Genomic DNA, 18,622 nt, shown 5'->3' with positions numbered 1-18,622 from the left:
TAAAGATAGGAGGTGTTTAGGGCGGGGCAAACAGGGAGAGCGACCAGGTGTAGGTGATTACAGCGCAGGGACTCCTGGGCAATGGAGTCCCTGTTCCTCACCTGGCGCTCGCAGCCCTGTGCTTCCTCCTCCTGCCCCCGGTGATGAAATCCAGATGATTAGCGCCTTGACACGAAGGCGAAGCGGGACCCGCGCAGCGGGGACCGCGAGGTGTTACAGAAAGTTCAGCAAAAGAAAGGCAAGCCCAGCGAGGGAAAGCAGCGTGCAAAGGTACTCCTCCTCTCAGCCACGGAAAGCGTCTCCCACAGGCAGCAGCTCACAGGCGCCTTTCACTCGGTGTTCAGGGCGGGGCAAACAGGGAGAGCGACCAGGTGTAGGTGATTACAGCGCAGGGACTCCTGGGCAATGGAGTCCCTGTTCCTCACCTGGCGCTCGCAGCCCTGTGCTTCCTCCTCCTGCCCCCGGTGATGAAATCCAGATGATTAGCGCCTTGACACGAAGGCGAAGCGGGACCCGCGCAGCGGGGACCGCGAGGTGTTACAGAAAGTTCAGCAAAAGAAAGGCAAGCCCAGCGAGGGAAAGCAGCGTGCAAAGGTACTCCTCCTCTCAGCCACGGAAAGCGTCTCCCACAGGCAGCAGCTCACAGGCGCCTTTCACTCGGTGTTCAGGGCGGGGCAAACAGGGAGAGCGACCAGGTGTAGGTGATTACAGCGCAGGGACTCCTGGGCAATGGAGTCCCTGTTCCTCACCTGGCGCTCGCAGCCCTGTGCTTCCTCCTCCTGCCCCCGGTGATGAAATCCAGATGATTAGCGCCTTGACACGAAGGCGAAGCGGGACCCGCGCAGCGGGGACCGCGAGGTGTTACAGAAAGTTCAGCAAAAGAAAGGCAAGCCCAGCGAGGGAAAGCAGCGTGCAAAGGTACTCCTCCTCTCAGCCACGGAAAGCGTCTCCCACAGGCAGCAGCTCACAGGCGCCTTTCACTCGGTGTTCAGGGCGGGGCAAACAGGGAGAGCGACCAGGTGTAGGTGATTACAGCGCAGGGACTCCTGGGCAATGGAGTCCCTGTTCCTCACCTGGCGCTCGCAGCCCTGTGCTTCCTCCTCCTGCCCCCGGTGATGAAATCCAGATGATTAGCGCCTTGACACGAAGGCGAAGCGGGACCCGCGCAGCGGGGACCGCGAGGTGTTACAGAAAGTTCAGCAAAAGAAAGGCAAGCCCAGCGAGGGAAAGCAGCGTGCAAAGGTACTCCTCCTCTCAGCCACGGAAAGCGTCTCCCACAGGCAGCAGCTCACAGGCGCCTTTCACTCGGTGGGAAGATAGGCTGGTATCCCATGGGACCAGCCTCCTCCATTTTACTCTATGGAGCAAGATAGCCTTACAGCAGTGAGCACATAAAATGGCTGCAGCCCACTACCAGAGCATGTGACCTGCACTAGTACATGCTCTACCTTATCCATACACTGCACCCTGCCCAGGGGGGTACCTAGAGCCTTCCATAGGGGTGACTGAGGTGCACAGACAGGGAAGGGTCAGGCCCAGCCAGTCGAGATACTGGCCAGGGGGACAGGCAGTCACTGACTGCACACAGGCCCTGCGCTGGCAGGCCTGAGTCACCTTTTTAGGGCTACTCATGTGGGTGGCGCAATCTGTGCTGCAGGCCCACTAGTAGCATCTGTCATCACCAGCCCTGGCACACACAGTGCACTTTACTAGGGACTTCATGGTGATGCAAATATGCCAATCAGGTATATGTAATCACTATGGCAATTTACAGAGGGAGCACTTACACTCTGGCACTGATCAGCAGTGGCAGAGTGTCCAAAGCATCTAAACCAGCAAAAACGAAATCCAGCACAGCATCAAAAATACATGAGTCAGAGGCAAAAAGATGGGGAAGAACCACGCCAAAAGGTGTCAGGTCTAACATCAACGATCCGTCCATCATCCTCTTTGGTTTTTCTTTGTTCACCCTAAGTTGGCAGGGTATGCTCAGACGTGAGTCCCTTGCTCACTTTGCCACTGGATTCAAGCTAGCCCGGCTGAAGACGGCTGTAATGCCTGAAACCGGTCCTGGGAAGCTTGATTCCGGTCCAGGGAAGACATGGCTTGGCAGTTCGGGCTGGACTGTTCCCATAAGGCACAGGGTCAGACTGATTTGCATATGGCCATGTCTGAACTGGGGTGGCGGAGTGAGCTAAAGAACGGTGATGGATTAAACCCAGATCAGTTGACTGGGGGTGAGTGTTTGTATTGTCAACGCTCCGTCCATCATCCCCTTTGGTTTTTCTTTGTTCGCCCTAAGTTGGCAGGGTATGCTCAGACGTGAGTCCCTTGCTCACTTTGCCACTGGATTCAAGCAAGCCCGGCTGAAGACGGCTGTAATGCCAGAAACCGGTCCTGGGAAGCTTGATTCCGGTCCAGGGAAGACATGGCTTGGCAGTTCGGGCTGGACTGTTCCCATGAGGAACAGGGTCAGACTGATTTGCATATGGCCATGTCTGAACTGGGGTGGCGGATTGAGCTAAAGACCGGTGATGGACTAAACCCAGATCAGTTGACTGGGGGTGAGTGTTTGTATTGTCAACGCTCCGTCCATCATCCCCTTTGGTTTTTCTTTGTTTGCCCTAAGTTGGCAGGATATGCTCAGACGTGAGTCCCTTGCTCACTTTGCCACTGGATTCAAGCAAGCCCGGCTGAAGACGGCTGTAATGCCAGAAACCGGTCCTGGGAAGCTTGATTCCGGTCCAGGGAAGACATGGCTTGGCAGTTCGGGCTGGACTGTTCCCATGAGGCACAGGGTCAGACTGATTTGCAAATGGCCATGTCTGAACTGGGGTGGCGGAGTGAGCTAAAGAACGGTGATGGATTAAACCCAGATCAGTTGACTGGGGGTGAGTGTTTGTATTGTCAACGCTCCGTCCATCATCCCCTTTGGTTTTTCTTAGAATGTGGGTAAGATCATTTCAGGTATCATGGGTCAAGAGATCAAGATGACTGTACCCTCTGTGATTTTTGGAGTGATCCTTAGTGTTCTCAGTTACCATAGTGTTCATGTCCAGTTATATTAAGTACTACAACAAGCAAAGAGTATATGCATGCAAGTGAGTTCTCATACAGTGTCATTATAGATTATTGCATATTAAGTTGTGAGGGAGTATGAAGCTCTTACTTACTGGGTCTATCAGGGTCAATAATACGTCATCCAAGTAAAGTTTGGCAGTATTATAGTGAACATCTGTAACAAAATCTGATATCTTGTAAAAAGACTACCCAACAATGCTCTTACCATGGGGCATTAACCAAATATGAAGCTGGCTTTTACCCCATGTCTGCAGTCTAATACCTCATATCCAGCTAAGATGTATCTATAAATCAAAAGATATATGGAGGGTTTCATCATCCTTCATGTAACAGTCTCGTTCAGATAAGCAACCAATCCCATATCCAATAATTATGTTGCTAATTTGTTTCAAAATCTCAAATTAGCAACCAGGTTGCAACTATAAATATCTATACTAAAATCTAAATCCGGAGGGTTCCATCATCACTGTCCTATAGTACAACTAAATTCAACGATTGCATATGCAATCAGCACCCAACACAGTCAGTTATATTGATGTCTTATCCCTTTAAATGTATTCAAATACATCGTCAATCTATGAGGACCTTGACCGCTATCAAATGTAGTTGGCAGCGGTATCCTGGTGTTATAATGTAAAATCTAAGTGAAAGCTATCTAACTCAAGTACACCCAGCTGGTGTGGGATTTCAGATAGTAGCAGACCAGCATTGACCCTGAAAAAGGCAACTACCATCAGCCTGTGGCTACATCAATTATTAACGTCAATTACAATAAAGACGGTGAGGAGAACCTATACACTAAAGTGGTAGATAAATAAATATTGTACTTCAGAGTCAAAGTGTGACTACAAACTAGACACCAACAACAGTTTAGCCAACTATTCTATCCCAGTCTTAACCAGTCCATACATCGTAACTCACGCTCCTACTTACTGTAGATTTTGTGTTTCTGTAGAGCAAAGAATTGGTCCGCTGAGTACGTGTGGCCCAAATTCGGCGTGGTGAACGGTCGCCATCTTGGTAGTTTATATACACTTAAGAAAAAGAAAACGTCCCTTGGACAATGCATCCACTAATGTTAATCTATTACGGCGGCCATCTTAAGGCAGTGAAATGATGCTTTCTAGAAGTGCGTTATCCATTGGTGGCTGATAGAACAAAGTCATAAGTCGTTGGTAGTATATACATAATTAAGATAGAAATGACGTCCCTTGGACAATGCTTCTATTATTGTTAATCTAATACGGCGGCAAACTTGAAGCGATAAAATACTCATTTTTAGAGGTGCACTGTCCACTAGTGGGTTGTAGAGCACCTGCCACCACCGGTGTGTCCAACGACGTGCCAGTGCGAGCTCCGACTCCGGGGTGCCTCTCTCAGGGTGGCACAGCAGGTCTCCAGTCGGGGACCGTGTCTTGATACCACAATGGAAGGCGTCAGAATGCCCAGGGCATGATCATAGGCTGAGCACCCACTCCGCCCATTTTGGTGAAATTAACTCAGTGTCTGAAAAGGGAGAAATAATATAATCCTGGAAACGTCTTGAGGTAAATGAAGGTTTATTTCAAGCTTAATAGAGAACACCAGTTGAGTGCATCCTTCCTTCTTGAAGTACGATCTACCAACTGTTAGTGGTAATCGTGGTTCAAAGAGGAGTTGGAGTGTAAGAGAATACACAAGGTTAAATAATATGTTATGCCAACATTCACATACAAAGGAACAGAGCGCATGCTAGAAGCATAATGTGCGCGTGTAATGCAGTGGCGCAAGCCTGTGTGCATGTACACTTAGTAATCAGCTCAATACAGTGCCCCAAAAGCCAACACCACGTGTCTGTAGGGCAGCGCTGCCTGCTGGCTCAGGCCTACAGTACGGTCCAGCAGGTCCTTAAAATGAGACAGAGATGTGACTGAATGAGGTCAGAGATCACATCATTCCGCACGGCAAAATCGCTTGTTCGCACCTGTGCACACAGACTGATGCACCCCACCCCTCCCCCAGCACCGCACTCAATTGCAGCCCCTGTGCAACCAGTCCCCACTGCTCACTTGCTGTCATTGTTTTGTGTCCAAACACGACGGCCAGCAGGGTTCACAATTCAAATTGAGTTTTGATTGCGAGGATGGTGTACACCTCATGAATCCCTTTTTTTTATTGAGCATTGTGATATGCGAGGTGGATGCGGCCACATCACCTGAGGCAGTGTGGAAGAACTGGGACATGTGGTTGTGTCGTTATCCTATTTATATGTACGGAAAGTGGGCTGGGCTTGCGTACGCCAGGCCAGCGTAGGGGTGTGAATAATTATTCCGGGGACCTGGGTGTTGTTCAGTTCCTGCCTTGCCAGGAAGTGTACTTAAGTGTGTGTCCCTGTTGCAGTCTTGACGTCGCACAATACCCAATTTACATTAATGTAGCATGTAACGGGAGAGCGGAAACTATCGCTAATGAGATGCTGTCCGAAAACATTGAATGGCCATTGATCACTTGTCGTTGTCAAGCTTGTGGATATGCGCAGACACGCATGTCAATGGTGTGCGGTATTACTGAAAGTGTTGCTATCGCGAAGCGCACACATGTGAATGTGCTCGGATGGAGGGAGGATCAGCAGTGAGGCTACGTCATACACAGTGATAACGCTCATTACAGTCAAGCAATGCATGTCAAACGTGATTCTGAAAGTCTCACATATGACACACTACTATACTGGTAAAGCCTGACAACAGAGCGTACTGCAACACAAATCTACACATTACTCTTTACTGTTTGTCACATGTGATCTAGGATGTGCACTCTGCCCGTGGCTGATGATACCCCTTTGAGCCACCAATACCCAGGCCGAAAGGCAGCACAGTAATGTGCGCACACACACACACCAGGGGCATCGTGTAACACACTTTTGTTTTTTGATGTAACGTTTCAGATGCATGGCCAGCGCACGTGGAAGGCTACTGTACAGACCATGAATATTGATCAAGATGATGGCTGCATGTTGTGTGTGGTATAAGATATGTGTACACAGCAAAAAACATTTCAAAAAAGCTCTCTCAGCAGAAGAAGTGTCTCTCATCAAACGCTGTAGAGAGAATGACTAAAATGGGTGGGGTCCTCCAACTCTTACAATGGGAAATGTTATGAACCAATCAAATGCTTTTTTTTCAGGTCACATGGCAATTGCACACCGAACACGCAAGGAGGCCGCACCCAACAAGATTTTGAGAAAATATATTTACCATAATATAGGTTTATTGCAGTTAGAAATATATAAATGTTTAAAATATTTTATATTAGTGCTTGCTCTCATATACACTTTAAACTAATTTAGATATAGTTTTGAGAGATAAAAAAATGAGGGAATGGCGTACCTGGCACGACAGTAACACAGGGCCTGGCAGCCTGCACTCGTCGCATACGCATCGCGCGGGACCCCATACGCACATGACGTAACGCGCGGCTTGGTACTGCGTACCCGTCGCATACCAAAGTAGCAGCTGGCGCGACCTCATACGTATATGATGTTACGCGGGGCGCAGTGCCACGAACCCGTCGGATACGAAATGCGCATCATTTACGAGTTTAGCAATATGGCGGATAGGATTCGCATGCTGATGGAGCTTGGTACACTAGCGGTACGGGACTCCAGTTTTCTCCCCAAAAAAAAAATTATATCATTTTTTTTTTGAAGATGTAAAACATTACATAATTTTTAAAGTTAACAAAAAGGATAATAGAGTTCCAAAATATTACAAAAAAAATAGAAAAAATATAGGTTTTATAAATATTTAAATATGAAATTAACAATTAAAAAACCTTTGAAATTCACTGGTTTCAGGGATGTTATAGTTAGCTGGACATATGGGTGAGTTAGTGTGTGTATGGGTGTGTTGGTGAGTGAATGAATGTCTCAGTGGTATATGTGTGACTAACTACATATGTTTTAAGGCAGTATATGTGAGTGTTGGAGTATATAAATGACTATACGTGAGAGTACGTTTTTTGAAGAGTGGGTGTATAAATGGGTGTCTGCTGGTATCAGTGATTGTATAAGACAGTAATTATGTGTTAGTATCTGCATAAATAAGTGATATGGTGTGTGTATAAATAACGGAGTTGGTGTGTATAACTGTATACCTGAGTAAATGGGTATGTGATTGATTGTTTGCATGACTGACTAGGTGTGTGAGTAACTCTATGGATGAGTGGCAGAGTGTAACTGTATCTATAGGTGTATGAGTGCATATTATAGTACTGTATTGATGAGTAACTGCATGTATAAGTGACAGGATGTGTGTGTAGCCCTAGGAAATAGTTGGTGGTATGTAGTATCTGGCATTGTTGTGTGTATGGTTTCAAAAATAGTAGTCTGTATTTTAGAGTGGGTGTATCAAAGTTTATATTAGGGCATCAGTATGTGCATCAGATTATCACGTAGATGATGTCATGAGTGGTGTCATTTGAGATGCCATCAGTGATGTCATGAGTGATGTCACTGACCATGTCATGAGTGATGTAATATGTGACGTCATCAGCAGTGCATTGCAGGCACGCGAGTTATAGTTAGCTGAACTAACAATAACGGGGGAATTTCAATGTTTTTGTACGAGTGAAATGTCCAGCTAACTATAACGCCCCGGAAACCTATGGTTTTTTCAGTGAATTCCTAAGGTTGTTTAAATGCTAATTCCTAACTATAACGTGCTCTCGCTTCCAAAAACCAAAGCGGTTTGTTATGGCAGGGCGGGAGCCGCGTGGCTCCCACCCTGCCATAGCAAACAGCAGTGTCGCGGGAGTGGGCACCCCGGGACACTGCACTAGCTGGCCCTAGGGGGTGGCGGTCCCTAGGGCCATGACAGGGCTCCAGGATGGGGGCAGCGCCGCCCCCCTCCCAACATTTCCATAGCCCCGGGTAGGTGGTGGTCCCCGGGGCTGGGGGACCCCCCTATTTTAATATTTAGAGCCCCGGGGAGGTGGCGGTCCCCGGGGCATGTGGGGGGGCTCGAGCCTCCCCACACAGGTTTTTTAAAAACATTTTTTTAAATACCACAAAAGCCCCGCAATTAATGTCATAAAGCCCCAGGGGCTGGCGGTCCCCTGGGCTTGGGAGGGCCTTTGAGCCTCCCCACCAATGTCTTTTTTAAGCCTCGGGGGGTGGCGGTCCCTGGGGCTGGGGGGCTGTGAGCCACCCGCAATTAATGTCATAAAGCCCCAGGGGCTGGCGGTCCCCGGGGCTTGGGAGGGCCTTTGAGCCCCCCTCCCATTTAGTTTTAAAGCCCCCGGGGGGTGGTGGTCCCCGGGGCTGGGGGGATTAGGGGGAGCTGTGACCCCCCGGCACATATTATATAAAAGCCCTGGGGGTGGCGGTCCCCGGGGCTGGGGGCCCCTCTGGGCCCCCCATTACATTAAACATATTGCCCCTGGGACTTGCCCCCCCCCCCAGGAGCCCGCGCTTTGTTTTGTTTTTTCTTTTTAGGGCCCTGCGGGTCCTTGTGAACCCCCTAAGCAAGCCTAGGGGGTGAGGGTGTTTCTACCCTGTCCCCTTTTTGTGTTTTGCGCACTTGTATGACTGATTTCTTATACCTCGGTTCTACCGAGGCACAAGATGGCTGCCAACACTTCCTGGTTTGGAGTGTTGACAGCCAATTAGCATACAGCTCGTGATCGGGAGGGTGCGTGGAGCCTCCATGGCCATAGATATATAAAGATTTCTCAGCAACTACTGAACGGATTTACACCATTTAACAAAAAGGGTTCTTTCTGAACCAAGGGCTAACTTTTTGCCAAATTTGGTGTAATTACGTTCAGCAGTTTGGGCTGTAGCCTTGTGTCTAAAGTTTCCTATGGGAAATTGCATGGGGAAAACACGTTTTGGGACCCCCCTATTTTCTCGGGCCCCGCTTGACGAATCACTCAGAAACTTTCAAGATAGGAGCGGACCGCCCCACGAGTTTTGCAAATTTCACGAAGATTCGTCAATCGGTGCCAAAGGGATTGGGAATAGAATGTTGGGAATTTCCTATGGAAAATAGGTCCTAACTATAGCGACCGCCAGTAGGTAATATACACATACATATACATATAAATACCAAATTTATAAAGGTGCATGTAAAAAATATATAACAATAACATGTCAACAGAATGCCACTGAATTGAAATTAATTAGACACCTCCAAAACTGGGGTTTACCTTATTGAAAAAGGCAGCGTAAGACCGCTTGCCCTACCACGGCTTCTGTAGCCAAATCCAGGCAGTGATGGCGTGTAAATGTATGCACGCTTCTCCATGTTGCTGCGCTGCAAAATGTGTCCAATGGTACTCTAGTGAAGAGTGTAGCTGAAGTGATACTGCCCTTGTGGCATGAGCTTGAGGTTTGAACGTAAGCGGTCTTCCCACATTAGAATGGCAGAAGAGAATGGCGGCTGCGATCCACCTGGCAATCTTTGCTTTGGTCACTGCAGCACCTGGTCTTTGTAAACCATAGGAAACAAAAAGCTGGTCAGATTTTCAAATATTCTTAGTATGTAATAGTTAAAACTTGAGACATCTCTTGATATCAATCAATCAATTAGGGAATTGTGAAGTGCGCTACTCACCCAGGGTGCAAGTCCGAGTTAACCGAAGAGCCAGGTCTTCAGGCTTTTCCTGCAGGTGTGCAGAATTGATATAACAGCCAATAGCAATGCTACTTTCCAAGAAATATACTTGAGCTCAGCTTTGTGTGCAGGCTCAAAAAGGGACTTCGTAAGTTGTGCAAGAACTAAATTAAGTGTATATTCAGGAGGTGCTCTAATAGGAGGGTAGACTCTGAAAAGTCCTCTCATGAACTGTTTCACCAGTCGACCTGTTAAAAGAGAAAAACCTTTAATGGAACGTCCGTAAGGGCGGCACAATGCACCTTAATAGAAATATACATAGAGCCTGATTTAGCCACGGAGAGAAGATAAGGCAATTTGGTTTCAATCAAACGTATGCATATTGTTTTGAAGAGCAGGGTTAGGATGCGAGCTACTTGCTACGCCACCCTTTTGACCGAGCAACGAAGTGCTCTGTCAATTTGACCCAGTCGGCACTATTCTGACGATACCTGGGTCTTTAAAGTTTAGGCCAATTGCCCTGACTCCAGGTAGCACCGCTGGTAATACAATGATGCGCAGCACCAGCGCTGCAGTAATGTAAGAGTTAAGAGTACTTTCTCTTTTATTTTTAATTACAACGGTCCTGACAAATTGCTGCTAGACCCGTTAGGGGCTTTTAAGGCAAGAAACATGTTGACCACCCTCAGTAGGATGACCCTGTAGGATCATTACCTCCAAATAGATAGAAATGGGCACCCCCCTCTCAATTGTACTTTTAGGTCAGGGAGTAGAGGGGAAAAGGACAATTATAAGCAAGAAAAGACTCCCTCGTGACCTATAACTACTTTACTACTGGGAAAAACCTCCATTGCAGGCATACACAAACCACATTTTCAACGTATTTGTTTATTTATTTATTTTTGTATTTGAAATCTTTTTATCATTTCTTAATTATTCACTGTGTTTCACATAAATTTCTTTAAATACATATACAAAAATTCCTTTTATAATGGTGAGAGAGAATCCATTTCCAGATTTCCCGCGCTTCCAGCGATAGGATATGAGAGCGTGTACCTGTTTGTTGAGGTAATGCATGCATGTAGTATTGTCCGTTTGTAGGAGGACCGAAGCACCTCGTATTCTCTGGAGGAATGCCTGCAACTCTAGGAAATTGATGTGCATCTTTGAAAGCGATTTGAACCACTTGCCTCTTGTCCGTAGATCTTGCAAGTGTGCTCCTCAGCCGTCTAGAGAAGTGTCCGCAGTAAGGATGAAATCCAGTAATGGGGAATGGAAAGTTAGTCCTGTCGAGAGATTCCTGGAGGACTGCCATGAGAGAAGTGATTTTGTTCATAACTGGAGTTATCTGAACTAGATCGTCGAACGACCAGGTTACTTGGAGCCATTGTATGTTCAGCTGCTCCTGTATGGGTTACATTCTGAGACGCGAGTGAGGTACAATTAAAATTGCTGAGTATAGAGTTTATTAGGCGTACAGAAGCAAACTTTATTCCCGCTAACTTTGTCGCCAGTGAAATAAAGTTTGCTTTCCTTTCTGTAGATATGAATGCCCTGTCTTGGACAGTATCTAGGATTGCTCAGAGAAAGTCCGTCTTCTGAGACGGTGGCTGAATCCATTTTGTTAATTGAGAGGGAACCCCAGGGAACGGAACATCCGCAAGCAGATCGAAGTTGCTTCTGAGGCTTGCTGATAAGATGGTGTTTTCACTAGCCAGTCGTCGAGGTAAGAAAATAGTTGCAGGCCTTGAAGCCTGAGACGAGAACCAACTGTAGTCAGGCATTACGGCAACACTCTTGGGCTGATCGAAGACCAAACGGGAGGACTTTGAATTGAAAATGAGCACCTGTCACAGTGAAACGGAGACATTTTCTATGTTTGGGATGAATTGGGAAATGGAAATATGCATCTTGTAAATCTAGAGTGTTCATAAAGTCCTCATGACTGAGAAGCTGAAGTATCTCCTGAAGGGTGATAATGTGGAAAAACTTTTTCTGCAGATATTTGTTTAGTCTTCTGAGATCCAGAATGGGTCTCCATTGCCCTGACATTTTCTTTATTAAAAAGAAGCAGGAATAAAAACCTTTACTCATATGAGAACGAGGAACTTTTTCTATTGCCCCTTTCTGGAGCATAATATCCGCTTCTTTTCTGAGCAATTTGAGATGAGCTGGAAGCCGTCTTAGGAGTGGATGAGGGGGCGGAACTGTTAAAAATTCTAGAGTAAGATCATACTTTATGATGTCGAATTGAGGTTGGTCCAGATCGAAGTCATAGCAGGTGCTGGGAAGTTGTCACTGCTTTCTAGCATTGTCTCTGGCTTGGGTAGCTTGCTGCCTCCTGGGTTGTTGTCTGGAATATGCAGCGGACAGTGGTGCTAGATATGAGTGCTGCTGTTGATAGCCGTATCGGTAAGACTAATATGATTGCGGTATTGTATTTTTGATAGCTTCCCCAAAAGGAATAAGATCCTCTGACACGGGCTCCTCGAAAATTAGCTTTCCTATATTGGAGTGTTCCTAACGCCTTAGCGGTATCAGTATCCGCTTTGATCGCTTGCAAGGGCTCATCAATATGTTTTCCAAAGAGTGCATCAAGAGCAAATGCCATATCTGAAATTTGGCTCTGTACCTCAGGATGGAAGGTGGTAGATTTGAGCCATTCTTGGCAACAAAGAACTGCAACGCCAGCTAATTGCCTAAAAGAAGGCAAAGCCATGGCCATAGATATATCAATAATTTCAGAAGCTGATCGTTCACCTTCAAGAAGAATCTTTCTTGCCTCCTGTTTCTTATCGTCCAGTAAAAATTAGAGATATGATGCCACATCCGATCATATTTGGCGGTCATATCTTCCTAGAATTGCTAGGGAATTGGCGGCATGCACTGACGCACCAGCAATAGTGGTAAACCTCTTCCCAATATTGTCTAAGCACCTACCACCCTTATCAGGCGGAGCAGTAATGGGTACTGAAGGATTCCGTGATCTTCGTTACGCAGTCAGGGCAATGACAGAATCTGGCTTTGGATGTCCCACTAAGCATGCTGGTGCATCATCAGGGGATTTATATTTTTATCAATCCTGGGAAAGATTTCTGGCACTGAATATGGCGTCTTCATGATTTTCATTCCTTCTTCTCAAATATAATCAGTAACGTGAATTACACGCACAGTTTTTCAGTTGTGATCTTTAAAATCATACAAAAAACAGTCAGACTGTTTCAAAGGCTTTGGTAAGTGAAAACGATTTGCCGCCCTTTCCATCAGAGTATGGATGCCCCCAATATCTTCAGGTGGATAGTCAATAGCTTGAGGAGCTGGCGGAGAAGGCGTAGGAACTAGGTAATCTTCCCACTCATCAATAATTGTTGGAGGTTTCCAAATTTCACCTTCTACAGCATCATCATCGTCATCCTGTGGGACCTGATCTTGTTGCACAGGTACAGAATCTTGTGATTCAAGAGGAGGGACTGTAACTGGACTAGAATCCAAAGCAGGTGGCAGAGATTTCTCTTTTGGAACAGATCCTGCTGCTGTAGGGAAACTTGTACGGTAATCGTGCAACATAGCTGTTAGATCTTGCACCAATGCAAAAGGCATCCGTATCATTGGCTCCTGACGTGGCATCAACGTTTGTGATCAATCCATGGGTTCATTGTATTATGGCCCATAATATTCATCTTCCTCCTCCAATTCCTGAAATTTTACATGCAGTTGAGAAGGGCTGTGGGTCAGACAAAAAATTCCATCATACTCAGATTCCACTAAAAATTGACTAGGAGGCAAAGGAGAGATGTATGAAGGATCCTGGTAGAAACCCCTCGACGGCGGTATCGTCAACAAGATTCTCAATGACAAAACAGGCGTGAAATGTAATGTAGAAGGTCCCTTTGCTTGTGGCGTCAAACAAATCCTTGTTGATGGTGAAACAGATACCACTGACGTAGAAGAAAAGTAGACAGTGACGGTGCCGTCATCGTCAATGCTGTCAATGGAATAACTACAGTCAATGAAGAAGAACATTAGTTACTTACCTGTAAACTGTGGTTCTCCAGTATTGGTGTCTTTCATAGATTCACATGCTTGAATATTCCCCGTTGTCGAATTGGGAGTCCCACAGTACATAAAATAGTAGTAAAATATATATATATATATATATATATACACATATAGAAAATATCATAATTATACATATACATAAAAATGTAATACATATAAAATATAGAAATAAAGTTAAAAGTACCATAGAACTAAAAAGGCCCATAGAATCCTTAAAGGGAGAATTCACTTTAGTAACATATCAGAGTCATTATAATAGTCCACATTCCAGCCAATCAGGCAGCAGCACCCTCTAGAACCTTCTCCTCAGACGCTCAAGCCCTCAGATTTTCGTAGAACCAAAGTGACCAAGAGTGCATGAGGAGAAGAGAGCCTCTGAGGGGAGGAAGGGTGGGTCGCACGTGAATCTATTAAAGACACCAATACTGGAGAACCACAGTTTACAGGTAAGTAACTAATGTTCTTCTCCAGTATTAGGGGTGTCTTTCATAGATTCACATGCTTGAATAAGAGTAGAAAGCAGTAAAGTAATACATGAGTCATGAAAGGCGTTCAAAACCAGACAAGTAAAACTATAGTACTAATAACATAGCATACATTGAGACATATGTCAAAAAACCTTTTATTACAGGAGGCGGGAAGCAACAGAGGCTCACCTTAATCAAACAGATTTCGTAGCACAGCTTGGCCCACAGCAGCATCTGCGGTATCCGCTGAGTCCAGACAATAGTGCCTCGTAAACGTGTGCCTGCTTGACCACGTTGCAGCTCTGCAGATCTGGCGCAGAGGCACTCCAGGAAATAGGGTGGTAGATGATGCCACAGCCCTTGTCGAGTGTGCTCGCACCGGAGCAGAGAGAGGCTTTCCATCCTGGCAATGGCAGAAAGAGATGGCAGAAGAAATCCATCTAGTAATGGATTGTTTGGTGACTGGTTGCCCTTTGCGTATTCGGCCATAGGCCACAAAGAGCTGGTCTGATTTACGAAAAGGAGCGGTGCGCTGGATGTAGAATTTCAGGCAGCGTTTTAAATCCAAGGAATGCGAAGAACGCTCAGCGGGAGACTGAGGGTTTGGGAAGAAAGTCCGAAAAATGACGGGCTCATTCAGATGGAAATCCGATTAAACTTCGGGGATAAATTTTGGATTTGTACGCAAGGTAACAGCGTCCTTGGAGAATTGAAGACATGGAGGTTGAATTGTGAATGCTTGGATATCACTTACTCCCCTTGATGATGTCAGCGCGAGCAGAAGAGCCACCTTCCACGTGATGAATTTTAAGTCCGCTGAATGGATTGGCTCAAAAGGAGGAAGGAGGAGCCGAGATAAGACCAGAGATTCAAACGCCACAAAGGCAGAGGACGACGTATAGGCGGATACATTCGAAAGAGGCCTTTGAAGAATTGCCGAATGATCCGAGAGGAATACAAAGATGTGGTGCCATCATGACGGAAACGGGAAATCGCTGCCAAAAAGACTTTAAGAGTGGAATGAGAAAGTCCTGATTCTGCCAGAGATAAGAAGAAAGGCAGGATTTGCTCCGGCTTGGCGTGCATTGGATCAAGATTTTCCTTATGACACCAGACACAAAACCGCTTCCATTTCAGTTGATATGTTTTAATGGTGGAAGGAGCGCGTGCATGAGCCAGCACGTTCCTGCACTCCGGAGTGATGTATAGACCTGCAAACTCATTGTGTTCAGGTTCCAAGCATGCAGTTGGAGATATGCCGGATCCGGATGGCAAATGCGGCCTTGGTTCATGGTGAGCAGGTGAGGCAGAGGGCGAAGAGGTATTGGATCGCACATGGACATCAGGAGGAGGTCCGTGAACCACGGGCGACGTGGCCACCTGGGCGCAATCAGTATAACATGGCATGGTTGAAGCTTCATCCGGTGCAGCAGGCGCGGAATGAGAGGGAGCGGGGGAAAAGCGTAGACGAATTTGCTCGACCAGTTGATCGAAAACGCATTCCCGCTCGACTCTCTGTGGGGATGCCGACTTGCAAAGCGCAGGCATTTGCGGTTGGTGGAAGTCGCAAACAGATCCAGCTGTGGTTGGCCCCACTGGCGAAAGATGTCTTCCAGAATGGGGTGGTGGAGTTCCCATTCGTGATTGTCTGCCAGAGATCTGCTGAGACAGTCGGCGAGGGTGTTGGAGACACCCTGCACGTGAACTGCCGTCAGGTGAACTTGGTGCTGAATTGCCCAATTCCATATTTCTTGCGCCTGTTTGGAAAGCAGTAGAGACCTCGTACCTCCCTGCTTGTTGAGGTAGTGCATGCTGGTGGTGTTGTCTGTCCGCACGAGAAGCGATTGGCCCTGTATCAGAATACGGAAAGACTTATTTTTGTATAATATATAATATATATATAAATATAATGAATATTTATCCAGAATCACCCACCTCCCTCCCATTGCTTCCATTTGTAATGTTGAAGTTCAGAAACCACCGTGAATGCATTTTTCAATTTTCAATGTATTTAACTACTTTAATTGCTTATTTCATATCACTTATGCGTTTTTAGTAATCAGCTTGTTCCTTCATTTTCTTATGTTTATGAGCATTATTACGTATCCTCTTTTTATGTACAGTTCTTTCATCGGTTCTGCCATTTTGTAAGAGAGTTTTCTTGTTTTTCGTAACATATGATTGTTTTTTCATTTTCTGTCATTGCTTCTTTATACTTCAATAAACTTCAAACTTAAAAAAAAAAAAAAAAAAAAGAATACGGAAAGACTGTAAGGCAAGGAAAATGGGCAAGAGTTCTAGACGATTTATATGCATTATGCGTTGAGCTGCAGTCCACTTGCCCTTGACCGACATTCCGTCGAGGTGTGCCCCCCAACCCTCCAAGGAAGCATCCGTTGTGAGGGTGAGTGTAGGAGCTGGTTCCTGAAAGGGCCGCCCGGCGGCGATATTCGGAAGGTGAGCCCACCATTCCAAAGCTGATTGGATGCGGGGTGTCAAGTAGAGTTTGTCGTTGAACGACCCTGAAATTTGTTTCCATTGCTTGTCCACCTCCTCCTGTATGACTCTCATGTGAAGTCTGCAGTATGGGATCAGATGTATGCAAGAGGAGGCCGTGCCCAGAAAAGATTTCAAGATCCGGACAGAAACTGACTTTTTTGATGTTAGATAAGCGACCATCTTGAGTATGCGAAGTTGTCGCTCCTGGGACACAAACACCTGTGCCAGACGAGAATCGATTAAGGCTCCTAGAAAGATTCTCTGTTGTGAGGGGAGAAGATGAGACTTTTCCCAATTGACAGAAAGGCCCAAGGTGTGAAAAAGTGACAGACAGGTTTGAGTGTGCTGCCTTGCTTTCTGACGTGTCTGAGCTTTTATTAGACAATCGTCTAGATAAGGGTAAAATTGAATCCCTTGCAGGCGAAGGAAAGCTGCGACCGGAGCCATGATCTTCGTGAAGACTCTCGGCGCTGATCGAAGGCCGAAAGGCAATACTTTGAACTGGAAGTGCTTTGATCCGACAGTGAAGCGAAGATATTTCCTGTGTTTGTGATGGATTGGCACATGAAAATATGCATCTTGGAGGTCGATAGTGGAGAGAAACTCTCTGGGATTGAGGTATTGCAAAATTTCTAGTAGGGTCAGCATTCTGAAAGTTTGTGATTTGATGAATTTGTTGAGGGCTCGTAAGTCCAGAATGGGGCGCCATTCTCCCGATTTTTTCTTGATTAAACAGAAGCGGGAATAAAAGCCCCTGCCCTGTTGAGCTCGAGAGACCACTTCGACAGCTCCTTTTTGTATCATGATCTTGACTTGAGCCAACAGATCTTTCAAATGAGGTGGGGGAGGACCAGAAGGTCGACGGGTGGGTGGAAATTTTGTGAACTCGAGAACATGTCCTTTCGAGATGACATCCAGGACCCAACGATCCGAGGTGATATGAGACCAGTTGGAGAAGTTTTGGGAGAATCGACCTCCAATTTTCAGAGTCGGGGAACACTTGTTGGGGAAGTCACTTCTTTTTGGAGGTGTTTCCCCCTATGTAATTATTTTTCCTCCGATAAGGTCTGGAATCGGTCTGGCGATTTTGAGATTGGTAGCTGTATCTTTGCTTGTTGTCGCTATAGGAGCGATACTGGGAGGAGCCACAAAAATTGGAAGAGCCGCCTCTGCCACGTGCTCCTCGAAAAGGCCGTTTCCTGTACTGGAGGCTTCCTAAGGAACGAGCAGTATCTGTGTCTTTTTAAATGGATTCAAGAGCATCGTCAATATGCTTGCCAAAAAGTGAATCGGTATGCAACGTTTACAAAGAAATTTTTACAACGCACTACCATTACAACGCAGGTATTACCACGCATCCCATTACAACGCATTGCGCTGGGGGGCGCTCTAGGATAGGGAATACGTTTAATTTTCTATCCAACACCTTCCCTAGTGTCCACGGGGACTGGAGTTGGAATAGAAAATTATACTTACCACTATCCAGCACCTCTAAGCGCTATGCGTTGTAATGGTATGCGTGGTAAAAACCGCGTTGTAAAGGTATGCGTGGTAAAAGTATGCGTTGTAACGTCATACATCCAGTGAATCACCATTATATGGCAAGTCAAGAATTCTCGCCTGCACCTTGGGCCGAAAAGCTGTAGATTTGAGCCAGCCCATGCGTCGTAAAACAGCGGCTCCAGCAAGTTGTCTGAACCCTGTGGTAGAGATATCAACTGCGCAATCTATAATCTCAGCCGAAATTTTTTCTCCTTCTTGGACTATCGTCTGGGCCTCAGCTCGTGTGGAATCTGGGAGCTGGTTAATCAGGGCTGCAATCTCTGACCACATTTGGCGGTCATATCTCCCAAGGATGGCCAGGGAGTACGCCGCTCTGACCGTTGTGGCAGCCATGGTGGTAAACTTCTTACTGATAGAGTCCAA

The 18,622-nt window shown here is 46.3% G+C and overlaps 1 protein-coding gene across 13 annotated transcripts in view; it reads right to left on the bottom strand.

Annotated features, from left to right (window-relative positions):
• The window catches only part of SATB1 (SATB homeobox 1), a 1,317,576-nt gene that overhangs the window by 412,037 nt on the left and 886,917 nt on the right, over window positions 1-18,622 (bottom strand). For 11 of the 13 annotated variants that reach the window (XM_078664013.1, XM_078664008.1, XM_078664010.1 and 8 more), the window contains 2 exons: window positions 9,672-9,919; window positions 9,265-9,544 (listed from right to left, as the gene is read on the bottom strand). The exons of 1 other annotated variant lie outside the window; for it this stretch is intronic. The gene's annotated coding sequence lies outside the window, so the exon portion shown is untranslated. The remainder of the gene's footprint in view (window positions 1-9,264; window positions 9,545-9,671; window positions 9,920-18,622) is intronic. One more of the 13 variants, XM_078664003.1, reaches the window with a different exon arrangement.

This window comes from Lissotriton helveticus, chromosome 10 (genome assembly GCF_964261635.1).
Source record: "Lissotriton helveticus chromosome 10, aLisHel1.1, whole genome shotgun sequence".
Taxonomy (NCBI): domain Eukaryota; kingdom Metazoa; phylum Chordata; class Amphibia; order Caudata; family Salamandridae; genus Lissotriton; species Lissotriton helveticus.
Note: the sequence above shows the minus strand (reverse complement) of the source record. Positions and strands in the feature narration are given on the sequence as shown.